Raw genomic sequence first — 14733 nt, 5'->3', positions numbered from 1 at the left:
TGTACTAGAAAGACGTGATGAAGTGAAAATTTAGAGAAAATAATGTAAAGCATTACTTCTAGAGTAGAAATATGTGATGAATCGGGATGAGATTCTAAATGCTATCTTCAGTCGATAGCAAAAAGAATCCTAAAACACCTCCGGCTGCTCTGCGCGCATTAATAAAATCAGCATTCATAATTCATATATTAGAAAAAAGAGGTAAAACAGAGAAACATGTAGGCCTAGATGCGGATAGTAATGAGTCTGTAATATCGCTTAAAACTTTCTAATCGGGACTAATGATGACAAAATTAGCCGCAACGTGATGAAGTGAAAATTTAGAGAAAATGATGTAAATCATTACTTCCAGAGTAAAAATATGTGATGAATCGGGATGAGATTCTAAATGCTATCTTCAGTAGATAGCGAAAAAAAATCATTAGACGCCCCGGCTGCTCTGCGCGCCTTCAAAAATCAGGATTCCTATCAGAACAAAAGAGGTAAAAACAGAGAAACATGTAGATGCGGAAAGTGATGAGTCTGTAATATCGTTTTAAACTTTCTGATCGGGATTGATGTACTAGAAAGAACAAAATAGCCGCTACGTGATGAAGTGGAAATTAAGAGAAAATAATGTAAAACATTACTTCTAGAGTAAAAAGATGTGATGAATCGGGATGAGATTCTAAATGCTATATCTTCAGTAGATAGAAAAAAAAATCAAAAAAGCCCCCGATCACCTGGACGAACATTCAAAAATCAGCATTCATATAAGGAAAAAAAAAAGAGATAAAAACAGAAAAACATGTAGAGGCGGAAAGTGATGAGTCTGTAATATCGCTTTAAACTTTCAATCGGGACTAATGTACTAGAAAGACAAAATTAGCCGCAACGTGATGAAGTGAAAATTTAGAGAAAATGATGTAAATCATTACTTCCAGAGTAAAAATACGTGATGAATCGGGATGAGATTATAAATGCTATCTTCAGTAGATAGCGAACAAAAAATCATTAGACGCCCCGGCTGCTCTGTGCGCCTTCAAAGATCAGGATTCCTATCAGAAAAAAGAGGTAAAAACAGAGAAACATGTAGATGCGGAAAGTGACGAGTCTGTAATAAAATCCTAAAATGCCCGGCTGCTATGAGCGCATTAAAACAAATCGGCATTGCTATTAGAAAAAAAACAGGTACAAACAGAGAAACATGTAGATGCGGAAAGTAATGAGTCTGTAATATCGCTTTAAACTTTCTGATCGGGATTGATGTCATAGAAAGAAATAGCCGCTACGTGATGAAGTGAAAATTTTGAGAAAATAATGTAAAACATTACTTCCAGAGTAGAAAGATGTGATGAATCGGGATGAGAATCTAAATGCTATCTTCAGTAGATAGCGAACAAATCCTAAAACGCCACCGGCTGCTCTGTACGCATTAAAAATTTAAAAATCGGCATCGCTATTAGAAAAAAAGGAGGTAAAAACAGAGAAACATGTAGATGCGGAAAGTGATGAATCTGTAATATCGCTTTAAACTTTCTGATCGGGATTGATGTACGAAGAACAAAATAGCCGCTATACGTGATGAAGTGGAAAGTTAGAGAAAATAATATAAAACATTACTTCTAGAGTAGAAAGATGTGCTGAATCGTGATGAGATTTTAAATGCTATCTTCAGTAGATAGAATCTTGTAGATGCGGAAAGTGATGAGTCTATAATATCACCTTAAACTTTCTGATCAGGACTAATGTACTAGAAAGACGTGATGAAGTGAAAATTCAGAGAAAATAAGGTAAAGCATTACTTCTAGAGTAGAAATATGTGATGAATCGGGATGAGATTTTAAATGCTATCTTCAGTAGATAGAATCTTGTAGATGCGGAAAGTGATGAGTCTATAATATCACCTTAAACTTTCTGATCAGGACTAATGTACTAGAAAGACGTGATGAAGTCAAAATGTAGAGAAAATAATGTAAAACATTACTTTTAGAGTATAGAAAGATGTGATGAATCGGGATGAGATTCTAAATGCTATCTTCAGTAGATAGCGACAAAATCCTAAAATGCCCCGGCTGCTATGAGCGCATTAAAACAAATCGGCATTACTTTTAGAAAAAAAAACAGGTACAAACAGAGAAACATGTAGATGCGGAAAGTGATGAGTCTATAATATCGCTTTAAACTTTCTGATCAGGACTAATGTACTAGAAAGACCTGATGAAGTGAAAATTTAGAGAAAATAATGTAAAGCATTACTTCTATAGTAGAAATATGTGATGAATCGGGATGAGATTTTAAATGCTATCTTCAGTAGATAGAAACTTGTAGATGGGGAAAGTGATGAGTCTATAATATCGCTTTAAACTTTCTGATCAGGACTAATGTACTAGAAAGACAAAATTAGCTGCTAAAACATTACTTCTAGAGTAGAAAGACGTGATGAATCGGGATGAGATTCCAAATATAATGCTATCTTCAGTAGATAGAAACATGTAGATGCGGAAAGTGATGAGTCTATAATATCGCTTTAAACTTTCTGATCAGGACGAATGTACTAGAAAGACGTGATGAAGTCAAAATGTAGAGAACATAATGTAAAACATTACTTTTAGAGTATATAGAAAGATGTGATGAATCGGGATGAGATTCTAAATGCTATCTTCAGTAGATAGCGACAAAATCCTAAAACGCCCGGCTGCTATGAGCGCATTAAAACAAATCGGCATTACTTTTAGGGGAAAAAACAGGTAAAAACAGAGAAACATGTAGATGCGGAAAGTGGTGAGTCTGTAATATCGCTTAAAACTTTCTAATTGGGACTAATGTATTGAAAAGACAAAATTAGCCGCATCGTGATAAAGTGTTGAGAGAAAATAATGTAAAACATTACTTCTAGAGTAGAAAGATGTGCTGAATCGGGATGAGATTTTAAATGCTATCTTCAGTAGATAGAAACTTGTAGATGCGGAAAGTGATGAGTCTATAATATCGCTTTAAACTTTCTGATCAGGACGAATGTACTAGAAAGACGTGATGAAGTGAAAATTTAGAGAAAATATTGTAAAAGCATTACTTCTAGAGTAGAAATATGTGATGAATCGGGATGAGATTCTAAATGCTATCTTCAGTAGATAGCAAAAAGAATCCTAAAATACCTCCGGCTGCTCTGCACGCATTTAAAAAAAATCACCATTCATATATTAGAAAAAAAGGTAAAACAGAGAAACATGTAGATGCGGAAAGTAATGAGTCTGTAATATCGCTTAAAACTTTCTAATATGTAAGACAAAATTAGCCGTATCGTGATAAAGTGAAAATTGAGAGAAAATAATGTAAAGCATTACTTCTAGAGTAGAAATATGTGATGAATCGGGATGAGATTTTAAATGCTATCTTCAGCAGATAGAAACTTGTAGATGCGAAAAGTGATGAGTCTATAATATCGCTTTAAACTTTCTGATCAGGACTAATGTACTAGAAAGACGTGATGAAGTGAAAATTTAGAGAAAATAATGTAAAGCATTACTTCTAGAGTAGAAATATGTGATGAATCGGGATGAGATTCTAAATGCTATCTTCAGTCGATAGCAAAAAAGAATCCTAAAACACCTCCGGCTGCTCTGCGCGCATTAATAAAATCAGCATTCATAATTCATATATTAGAAAAAAGAGGTAAAACAGAGAAACATGTAGGCCTAGATGCGGATAGTAATGAGTCTGTAATATCGCTTAAAACTTTCTAATCGGGACTAATGATGACAAAATTAGCCGCAACGTGATGAAGTGAAAATTTAGAGAAAATGATGTAAAGCATTACTTCTAGAGTAGAAATATGTGATGAATCGGGATGAGATTCTAAATGCTATCTTCAGTAGATAGCGAAAAAAATCATTAGACGCCCTGGCTGCTCTGCGCGCCTTCAAAAATCAGGATTCCTATCAGAACAAAAGAGGTAAAAACAGAGAAACATGTAGATGCGGAAAGTGATGAGTCTGTAATATCGTTTTAAACTTTCTGATCGGGATTGATGTACTAGAAAGAACAAAATAGCCGCTACGTGATGAAGTGGAAATTAAGAGAAAATAATGTAAAACATTACTTCTAGAGTAAAAAGATGTGATGAATCGGGATGAGATTCTAAATGCTATATCTTCAGTAGATAGCGAAAAAAACCAAAAACGCCCCGGCTGCTCTGCGCGCATTCAAAAATCAGCATTCATATAAGGAAAAAAAAAAGAGATAAAAACAGAAAAACATGTAGAGGCGGAAAGTGATGAGTCTGTAATATCGCTTTAAACTTTCAATCGGGACTAATGTACTAGAAAGACAAAATTAGCCGCAACGTGATGAAGTGAAAATTTAGAGAAAATGATGTAAATCATTACTTCCAGAGTAAAAATACGTGATGAATCGGGATGAGATTATAAATGCTATCTTCAGTAGATAGCGAACAAAAAATCATTAGACGCCCCGGCTGCTCTGTGCGCCTTCAAAGATCAGGATTCCTATCAGAAAAAAGAGGTAAAAACAGAGAAACATGTAGATGCGGAAAGTGACGAGTCTGTAATAAAATCCTAAAATGCCCCGGCTGCTATGAGCGCATTAAAACAAATCGGCATTGCTATTAGAAAAAAAACAGGTACAAACAGAGAAACATGTAGATGCGGAAAGTAATGAGTCTGTAATATCGCTTTAAACTTTCTAATCGGGACTAATGTATGAGAAAGACAAAATTAGCCGCATCGTGATGAAGTGAAAATTTAGAGAAAATAATGTAAAACATTACTTCTAGAGTAGAAAGATGTGAGGAATCGGGATGAGATTTTAAATGCTATCTTCAGCAGATGGAAACTTGTACACACTAAAAACTACGGGGTTATATTTTCCGTGGTCATTTTGAATTGACCACGTTTGGGGTTGTTTTGAACCTTCAAGGGGGTTGTACTGTTTTAATTTGACCACATTCACGAGGTCATTTTAGCCACGACGAACGTGGTCAAAAACTTAGTGGTCATTTTGCCGATACCGTCGCGCATTGATATCAGTTTCAATCTTCCGCTTTGAAAATCTCAATCATAAATGAGTTTAAACATGAGCTGCAATTAATGTTTGTTGATTAATAAATAAAACTAATTTTTTGACCGAAGTTACCCAATTTGTCAACTTTATAATGACTTGCATTTCGGAACTATTTGCACACACGGTGTGCATCGGCTCACATGGTCACATCAGCGCCATATTTGTTCTGATTGTGCAGCTCAGCGGATTGTCGTGTGTGCTTGTCTGCATGATGGAATATGAAAAGTTAGTTGAAAAGTGAGACTGCAAGGATGCATAGACCCTTGTCTATGCACGCAGATTCATTCCAATTTCATGCTGTCGTAGCTGGTGTCTTGGTTGCAGTTGTTATAAGCTTATATCATGTAAGCTTATAATACGTGAACTGTCATAGGCGATAACTGACTGTGTGTGAGTGTGATACACAGATGCATTTTGCAGTTTGCTGTTTATGTAATGCTTTCTCTGTGCAGAAACACACTTATGTCCTGGTGGGACCAGCATGACCATAGGCCTACTAAAAAAATCCAAACAACCCCTAAATGTGGTTATTGAGTAACCCTATAAAACAACCCTTTCAAATGGGTCATTTCATTTGACCCCGAAATGAGGTCATTAAGTAACCCAATAAGGCAACCCTTTTGAAGGGTCATTTCATTTGACCCCAAAATGTGGTAATATTTTGACCCCAATGGGGTTACTATTTGACCCAAATACGTAGTCATTGCAATGACCCCGACCAATGGGGTCAAAATGACCCCGTTAGTGGTATGGTGTTTAGTTGATAACTATGCTGGGGTCAAAAATGACCCCGTTTGGGTCATTTTTTGACCCCGTAGTTTTAAGTGTGTAGATGCTGAAAGTGATGAGTCTATAATATCGCTTTAAACTTTCTGATCAGGACTAATGTACTAGAAAGACGTGATGAAGTGAAAATTTAGAGAAAATAATGTAAAGCATTACTTCTAGAGTAGAAATATGTGATGAATCGGGATGAGATTTTAAATGCTATCTTCACATTACAACAAGTAAATGGACATCCTTCAATGCAAAACACATTGTCAATAACACGCCGTATTTCATGCATAGCTTGGTATGGGCTAAATGCATGTACCCCGTTTTTGAGAATCTCCTGTTCCAAAAAAAAAAAAATTTTGATAAAGTAACTGTTTCCTATGTAAATTCAATATTTCCTCTAACCATCAATACCAAACATGTATTCTTTTGTGAAAAAAATATGCATGTACCCATTGCTTCGAAACCTATAACTTTTACAACTCGCCACCCTCTGTTCCGGTCAAGTTCCATTGAAAACACATGCTATGAGAACTACCCATCGATGAAGCAAGACCTCAGCGGCCAGAGTCGATTTATGTGTCACTCATGTACTCTATAGTCATAGTAACACGCCCAATAGTTCCTGTCGACCCTAAAGCACATTCGAGCCAAATATCAAGGCATTCGACATATTTTTACCATAGGTACCTGTCCAATATTCATAGGCATCTTTCGATCTCAAACATTCCATCAAATAACATGCTAATGACCCACCGTGCAGGGCGTGATAGTTACGTTATGAATGGCATGACGTCATTATATACACAATGGGATCTGGGTGAACGCATTTTCAATTGGGGTTTCTTTTATATCGCTTTTCGTGCAATTTTTAATGGTACTATAATATTCACTGATAGTTTAAAGCGATTTTTTCCTGGTTTTTATTCTCTTTTTCCGTGCATCGTGACTTACTTTAGGACTAATGAATTATTATCAGTATTCCAAAATTAGGTTTTAAAATTTGGGAAATATTACGTTGAAATAAAATCTGTGAATATAAACTAAATAAAATATTCATTTACTGTAAATACACGATACAATGTTATTAATGGCCGGACTTGATGTTTTATACCGGGGTTTTATAGGCCTAGTTTTTGTATTTTGGAAATGCTGTTTATTGGTTTTCTTTTCCGTAGGCCTTTACAATTTACGAACAGATATTAAAGAAGAAAAATATTCCATTTATTTGCGTTTTTGCAATAACATGCGTGGGACGAGGGCATCACGAATTACATCACCCTCCCCAAATAATGATTGTAGTTTCTCCTCATTTGCTTGTGCGTTGCCACAGCAGTCTGATAGATGTGCATGCGCTTTGCGATCCTCTCTATCTCATTTACATACGAAATTGATTACTCGCATGGGGTCACATCAGGTCAATGCGTGATAGCTCAACCAACAACTGTTGTTTATTCATTACTACTGAAACAGCAGTGCACTATGATTGGCTATATGTAAATTAAGCATTGGGGTATCAGCTAATTATAGTTTGTCCTCTTGCCCATGTTAACTTGTTGTAATGAGTAGATAGAAACTTGTAGATGCGGAAAGTGATAATATCGATTTAAGTTTGATTTGATGATGTGCGCTGTGAGGCTGCACTCTCATGTGCTCTGTCTTTTACCATCATTTAAACAGGCACAAGACACATACACTGCTTGAAAGTTATATCATCTTGCTTCAGTTTCATCAGAGACTTTATGGACCTATATTTGTGTTGTGTTTTGGGTGATCACGCTTCAAATATTTAATTTTTCATTTTGGATTTTTCATCACTGTGTATTTGATCTGTACCATCATTAAACACTATGCATGTGTTGGTATGTATTGGAGCTTGGATTTGCCTACATATAATAGCATCACTACTTGTTTGGACAGAACTTGCTAATGATCACCCATGGATCATGGATCAATCTACTCAAGTACCTATTAACTCAATGGCTTACTCAAGAGACTTTCTCCTATCAATCAATGAAAGTGTTTCATCATTCACTTCCAAAGCCTGTGTTTGACACTATTTTCTCATTGGGAATCTCAAGATTTACACCCACAAGAAGAGGAAAGAAAGGTGGCAAAAAGTATAGGCATAAACTATCAAGGCCTATAGATACATCTTCAATCTTCAAATGGATTGTCTCTCTTTTCCCTTAACTGCCAGTCTGTCAAAACTAAATCAACTAAGGTTATCGTCACTGACTTGCTTGTTGAGCATGACATTGATATATTTGCTCTCACAGAGACCTGGATGGCTGGTGATGAATCTGATGACTTTTATGTATCCACACTTACTCCACCTGGCTATGATATATTTAATGTACCCCGAGGAGGGGGTGATCCCCATGGAGGGGTCGCTGTAGTGTTCAAGAAAGGCTTAAATGTTGCTTCTAAATCTGACAATAGCAATCGTCGCATTAAGAGTTTTGAGTACTGTGACATCGTGTTTACCAGTGGATCGAGATGTTTCACTCTGGTTACCATTTATAGACCCTACCGTCCCCGTAAATCGTCTTACTGCTGGAATGTTCTTTGAGGAGTTTTCACCATTTCTTCAAGACTATGCCATCTCCAAGGGCGAATTGGTGCTTGTTGGAGACCTGAACCTTCATCTTGATGTGAGTGACGACCATGATACGAGGAGATTTGTTGACTTAACTGACAGTCTGGGTCTGATCCAGTCTGTTGTTGGCCCCACTCACCGATGTGGCCACACTCTTGATGTTGTCATTTCTCGCGAAATGGACAATCTAGTAAGATCCACTCACGTCCATGACTTAATATCAGATCATGCGCTCATTTCCTGTATCCTGCACCTTGATAAGCCAAACCACCCCAGAAACTAATAACAGCCAGGAAATTCAGATCAATTGACCCGGTCGCTTTCAAAGAGGACATTGTCACATCTGATTTATCTACCTCTCCTGCTTCCAATGTCACTGACGCTGTTAACCAGTATAATGAAACACTTTCCTGTTTGTTAGACCAACATGCACCACCCCGTACACGATCTGTGATGCCCAGAATTCAACAGCCCTGGTTTTCGGATTCTCTACACCAGATGAAAAGAGATCGAAGAAGGGCTGAACGAAAGTGGATTGTAAGTGGCTTAACTGTTGACTTTGAGATCTTCAAAGCAATCCGAAATAAATACAACAGTTCTCTCTATCTTGCCAAATGCACTTTCTATAACAACAATATTGTGGACTGTGGCAATGATTTCAAGACTATGTTCTCAATCATCGGTGACATCCTTCACAATAAGCAACCTTCTAAGTTTCCTGATCATGACTGTCCTGGTGTCTTAGTAAACCAATTTGCGGACTTCGTCATGTCTAAGATTGTGACTATCAGATCTAATTTACCATCTGGTGGGTCAGATGCTGCAAATTCCAATCAGCTGCAGAGGAACTTACTGTGGAACAATTTCACCACTGTGTCCGAAGCTCACGTTAAGGAGATAATTATCAAATCTCCATGCCCTTCTTGTCTGCTTGACCCTCTCCCTTCTTGGTTGGTCAAGCAACAGTTGGATGCTCTTATGCCAGCAATAACATCCATCATTAACATGTCCTTAGAGGAAGGTGTGGTCCCAGATCCTCTGAAATCTGCTATCGTAATACCTTTGCTCAAGAAACACAATCTGGACCACAATATACTTAAACACTACCGTCCTGTGAGTAACCTTCCTTACATTTCCAAAGTGCTTGAGCGTGTAATTGCAAAACAGTTGACTGATCATATGTCCAAACACCACCTTCACGAGCCCCTTCAGTCAGCATACAAACAGTTTCACAGCACAGAAACAGCTTTGATTAAGGTCCACAATGATATCTTGTGGGCTATGGAAATGCAAGGTGTCACCATACTTCTGCTGCTCGATCTCAGTAGTGCATTCGACACCATTGATCATATGGTGTTACTCACAAGACTCCGAGACATCCTCGGTATCAATAATGTTACTTTTGACTGGTTCAAGTCATATTTGTCAAATAGGACGCAACGCGTGTGCATTAATGGAACTTTCTCCAACCTACAGTTCCTCCGCTATGGCGTGCCACAGGGGTCGGTACTCGGACCGCTCCTATTTTTAATTTACATTCTCCCCATTGGCTCGGTCATTCGCAAGTATGGCATGAAACTACACATATACGCTGACGACACTCAGATATATGTTTCCATCTGTCCTACATCAGCTGACGGTGTGAAAAGTGCTGTGGCAACACTTGAGCAATGTGTTAACGAGGTTCAGACATGGATGTCTCATAATTTCTTGAAACTCAATGCCGAAAAAACCGAAGTCATTGTGTTTGGTTTCCACGCTCAGCTTGCCAAGTTCAATCTTTCATCTGTGAATATCGCTGGCATTGATATCCCTGTTCTGGGTAATCCCGTAAAGAACCTGGGGTCATGTTTGACCGCAGCATGACTATGTCTGCGCAGGTGGCTAATATTGCAAAATCTGCCAATTTCCAGCTGATTAACATTGGACGTGCTCGTAAAATGCTAACCACCGAATCTACCAAACTCGCCATTCACACTCTTGTCACCTCAAGGCTCGACTATTGTAATAGTTTACTTGTCGGCATCAGCGAAACACTTTTCAAGCGTCTTCAAAATATCCAGCGCACTGCTGCACGCCTAATTACCAGGAAACGCAAGTATGACTCCATCACAAATTATCTCATTGACATGCACTGGTTACCCATTAAGCAACGAGTTGATTTTAAAATCCTGGTCCTCGTTTACAAATCTTCTCACAAACAAACTCCGGATTACATTTCTGATATGCTTCATGAACAAACTGGTCGCAGACGCCTTCGCTCCACAACATCAGCAACACTATTCATTGAACAAAGAACTCAACATTCAACATTCGCGGACAGGTCTTTCTCTTGCTATGGACCCCGCATCTGGAACAAACTGCCCAAACACATCAGAAATGCAGAATCCATTGTCATTTTTAAGAAACTGGTTAAACATCACCTGTTTGGAATTGCGTATAAGCATTAACTTTCTTTGTAATTGTGTATATTTTGAATTGATATTATGTATGTATTTCTTTTCATTTGTTTGCATTTGATGATCTTTAGTATGTGTCCAGCGCCTTAGTGCAAGTTTTCTTGGTTTTAGGCGCTATATAAGTTTCAGGGATTGATTGATTGATTGATTTAAACTTTCTGATCAGGACTAATGTACTAGAAAGACGTGATGAAGTGAAAATTTAGAGAAAATAATGTAAAGCATTACTTCTGGAGCAGAAATATGTGATGAATCGGGATGAGATTCTAAATGCTATCTTCAGTAGATAGCGAAAAATCCAAAAACGCCCCGGCTGCTCTGCGCGCCTTCAAAAATCAGCATTCTTATTAGGGAAAAAGAGATAAAAACAGAAAAACATGTAGAGGCGGAAAGTGAGGAGTCTGTAATATCGCTTTAAACTTTCTAATCGGGACTAATGTACTAGAAAGACAAAATTGGCCGTAACGTGATGAAGTGAAAATTTAGACAAAATGATGTAAATCATTACTTCCAAAGTAAAAATGTGTGATGAATCGGGATGAGATTCTAAATGCTATCTTCAGTAGATAGCAAAATGCGCGCATTAAAAAATCGGCATTGCTATTAGAAAAAAGCAGGTAAATACAGAGAAACATGTAGATGCGGAAAGTGATGAGTCTGTAATATCTCTTAAAACTTTCTAAGATGCAGACTTGTAACGAGTCATGACTCGAGACTCGACTTTTCAAAAATGAAATGACTCGACTCGGATTTTCAAATATTCCCCATAGAGATTGTACAGTGACTCGAGTCATTTGACTCGACTCGACTCGAGATATTGCAAGAAATGACTCGACTCGACCATGAAATTACTTGACTCGTTACAACTCTGGAAAGATGTGATGAATCGGGATGAGATTCTAAATGCTATCTTCAGTAGATAGCAACAAAATCCTAAAATGCCCCGGCTGCTATGAGCGCATGCATTAAAACCAATCGGCATTGCTATTAGAGAAAAAAACAGGTAAAAACAGAGAAACATGTAGATGCGGAAAGTGGTGAGTCTGTAATATCGCTTTAAACTTTCTAATCGGGACTAATATATTAGAAAGACAAAATTATCCGCATCGTGATGAAGTGAAAATGTAGAGAAAATAATGTAAAACATTACTTCGAGAGTAGAAAGGTGTGAGGAATCGGGATGAGATTTTAAATGCTATCTTCAGTAGATAGAAACTTGTAGATGGGGAAAGTGATGAGTCTATAATATCGCTTTAAACTTTCTGATCAGGACTAATGTACTAGAAAGACATGATGAAGTGAAAATTTAGAGAAAATAATGTAAAGCATTACTTCTAGAGCAGAAATATGTGATGAATCGGGATGAGATTCTAAATGCTATCTTCAGTAGATAGCGAAAAAATCCAAAAACGCCCGGCTGCTCTGCGCGCCTTCAAAAATCAGCATTCTTATTATATTAGGAAAAAAGAGATAAAAACAGAAAAACATGTAGAGGCGGAAAGTGAGGAGTCTGTAATATCGCTTTAAACTTTCTGATCGGGACTAATGCATACTAGAAAGACAAAATTAGCCGCAACGTGATGAAGTGAAAATTTAGACAAAATGATGTAAATCATTCTTCCAAAGTAAAAATGTGTGATGAATCGGGATGAGATTCTAAATGCTATCTTCAGTAGATAGCAAAAACATCCTAAAACGCCCGGCTGCTATGCGCGCATTAAAAAATCGGCATTGCTATTAGAAAAAAGCAGGTAAATACAGAGAAACATGTAGATGCGGAAAGTGCATGATGAGTCTGTAATATCGCTTAAAACTTTCTAATCGGGACTAATATATTAGAAAGACAAAATTAGCCGCATCGTGATGAAGTGAACATTTAGAGAAAATAATATAAAACATTACTTCTAGAGTAGAAAGATGTAATGAATCGGGATGAGATTTTAAATGCTATCTTCAGTAGATAGAAACTTGTAGATGGGGAAAGTGATGAGTCTATAATATCACTTTAAACTTTCTGATCAGGACTAATGTACTAGAAAGACGTGATGAAGTGAAAATTTAGAGAAAATAATGTAAAGCATTACTTCTAGAGTAGAAATATGTGATGAATCGGGATGAAATTTTAAATGCTATCTTCAGTAGATAGAAACTTGTAGATGCGGAAAGTGATGAGTCTATAATATCGCTTTAAACTTTCTGATCAGGACTTATGTACTAGAAAGACGTGATGAAGTGAAAATTCAGAGAAAATAATGTAAAGCATTATACTTCTAGAGTAGAAATATGTGATGAATCGGGATGAGATTCTAAATGCTATCTTCAGTAGATAGCGCGCCTTCAAAAATCAGGATTCCTATCAGAAAAAAGAGGTAAAAACAGAGAAACATGTAGATGCGGAAAGTTACGAGTCTCTAATATCGTTTTAAACTTTCTAATCGGGACTAATGTACTAGAAAGACAAAATTAGCCGCAACGTGATGAAGTGAAAATTTAGAGAAAATGATGTAAATCATTACTTCCAGAGTAAAAATATGTGAGGAATCGGGATGAGATTCCAAATGCTATCTTCAGTAGATAGCGAAAAAAAAATCATTAGACGCCCGGCTGCTCTGCGCGCCTTCAAAAATCAGGTTTCCTATCAGAAAAAAAGAGGCAAAAACAGAGAAACATACATGTAGATGCGGAAAGTAATGAGTCTGTAATATCGCTAAAAACTTTCTAATCGGGACTATAAATGTATGAGAAAGACAAAATTAGCCGCATCGTGATGAAGTGAAAATGTATACTTCTAGAGTAGAAATATGTGATGAATCGGGATGAGATTTTAAATGCTATCTTCAGTAGATAGAAACTTGTAGATGGGGAAAGTGATGAGTCTATAATATCACTTTAAACTTTCTGATCAGGACTAATGTACTAGAAAGACGTGATGAAGTGAAAATTCAGAGAAAATAAGGTAAAACATTATACTTCTAGAGTAGAAATATGTGATGAATCGGGATGAGATTCTAAATGCTATATCTTCAGTAGATAGCGCGCCTTCAAAAATCAGGATTCCTATCAGAAAAAAGAGGTAAAAAAAGAGAAACATGTAGATGCGGAAAGTTACGAGTCTCTAATATCATTTTAAACTTTCTGATCGGGATTGATGTTTAGAAAGAACAAAATAGCCGCTACGTGATGAAGTGGAAATTAAGAGAAAATTATGAAAAACATTACTTCTAGAGTAAAAAGATGTGATGAATCGGGATGAGATTCTAAATGCTATCTTCAGTAGATAGATGTGACGAATCGGGATGATATTCTAAATGCTATCTTCAGTGGATAGCGAAAAAATCCTAAAACGCCCTGGCTGCTCTGCGCGCATTAAAAAAAATCAGCATTCTTATTAGAAAAAAAAGAGATAAAAACAGAGAAACATGTAGAGGCGAAAAGTGATGAGTCTGTAATATCGCTTTAAACTTTCTAATGGAGACCAATGTACTTGAAAGACAAAATTAGCCGCAACGTGATAAAGTGAAAATTGAGAGAAAATAATGTAAAACATTACTTCTAGAGTAGAAAGATGTGCTGAATCGGGATGAGATTTTAAATGCTATCTTCAGTATGCTATCTTCAAAAGATAGCAATATGTAGATGCGGAAAGTGACGCGTCTATAATATCCTTTTAAACTTTCTGATCAGGACTATAAGTGTACTAGAAAGATGTGATGAAGTGAACATTTAGAGAAAATAATGTAAAACTTTACTTCAGTGGATAGCGAAAAAATCCTAAAACGCCCCGGCTGCTCTGCGCGCATTAAAAAAAATCAGCATTCTTATTAGAAAAAAAAAGAGATA

The sequence above is a fragment of the Amphiura filiformis genome, chromosome 3, assembly GCF_039555335.1.
Source record: "Amphiura filiformis chromosome 3, Afil_fr2py, whole genome shotgun sequence".
In the NCBI taxonomy this organism is placed as follows: Eukaryota; Metazoa; Echinodermata; class Ophiuroidea; order Amphilepidida; family Amphiuridae; genus Amphiura; species Amphiura filiformis.
The sequence above is the reverse complement of the archived record's forward strand: the minus strand, read 5'-3'. Positions refer to the sequence as shown.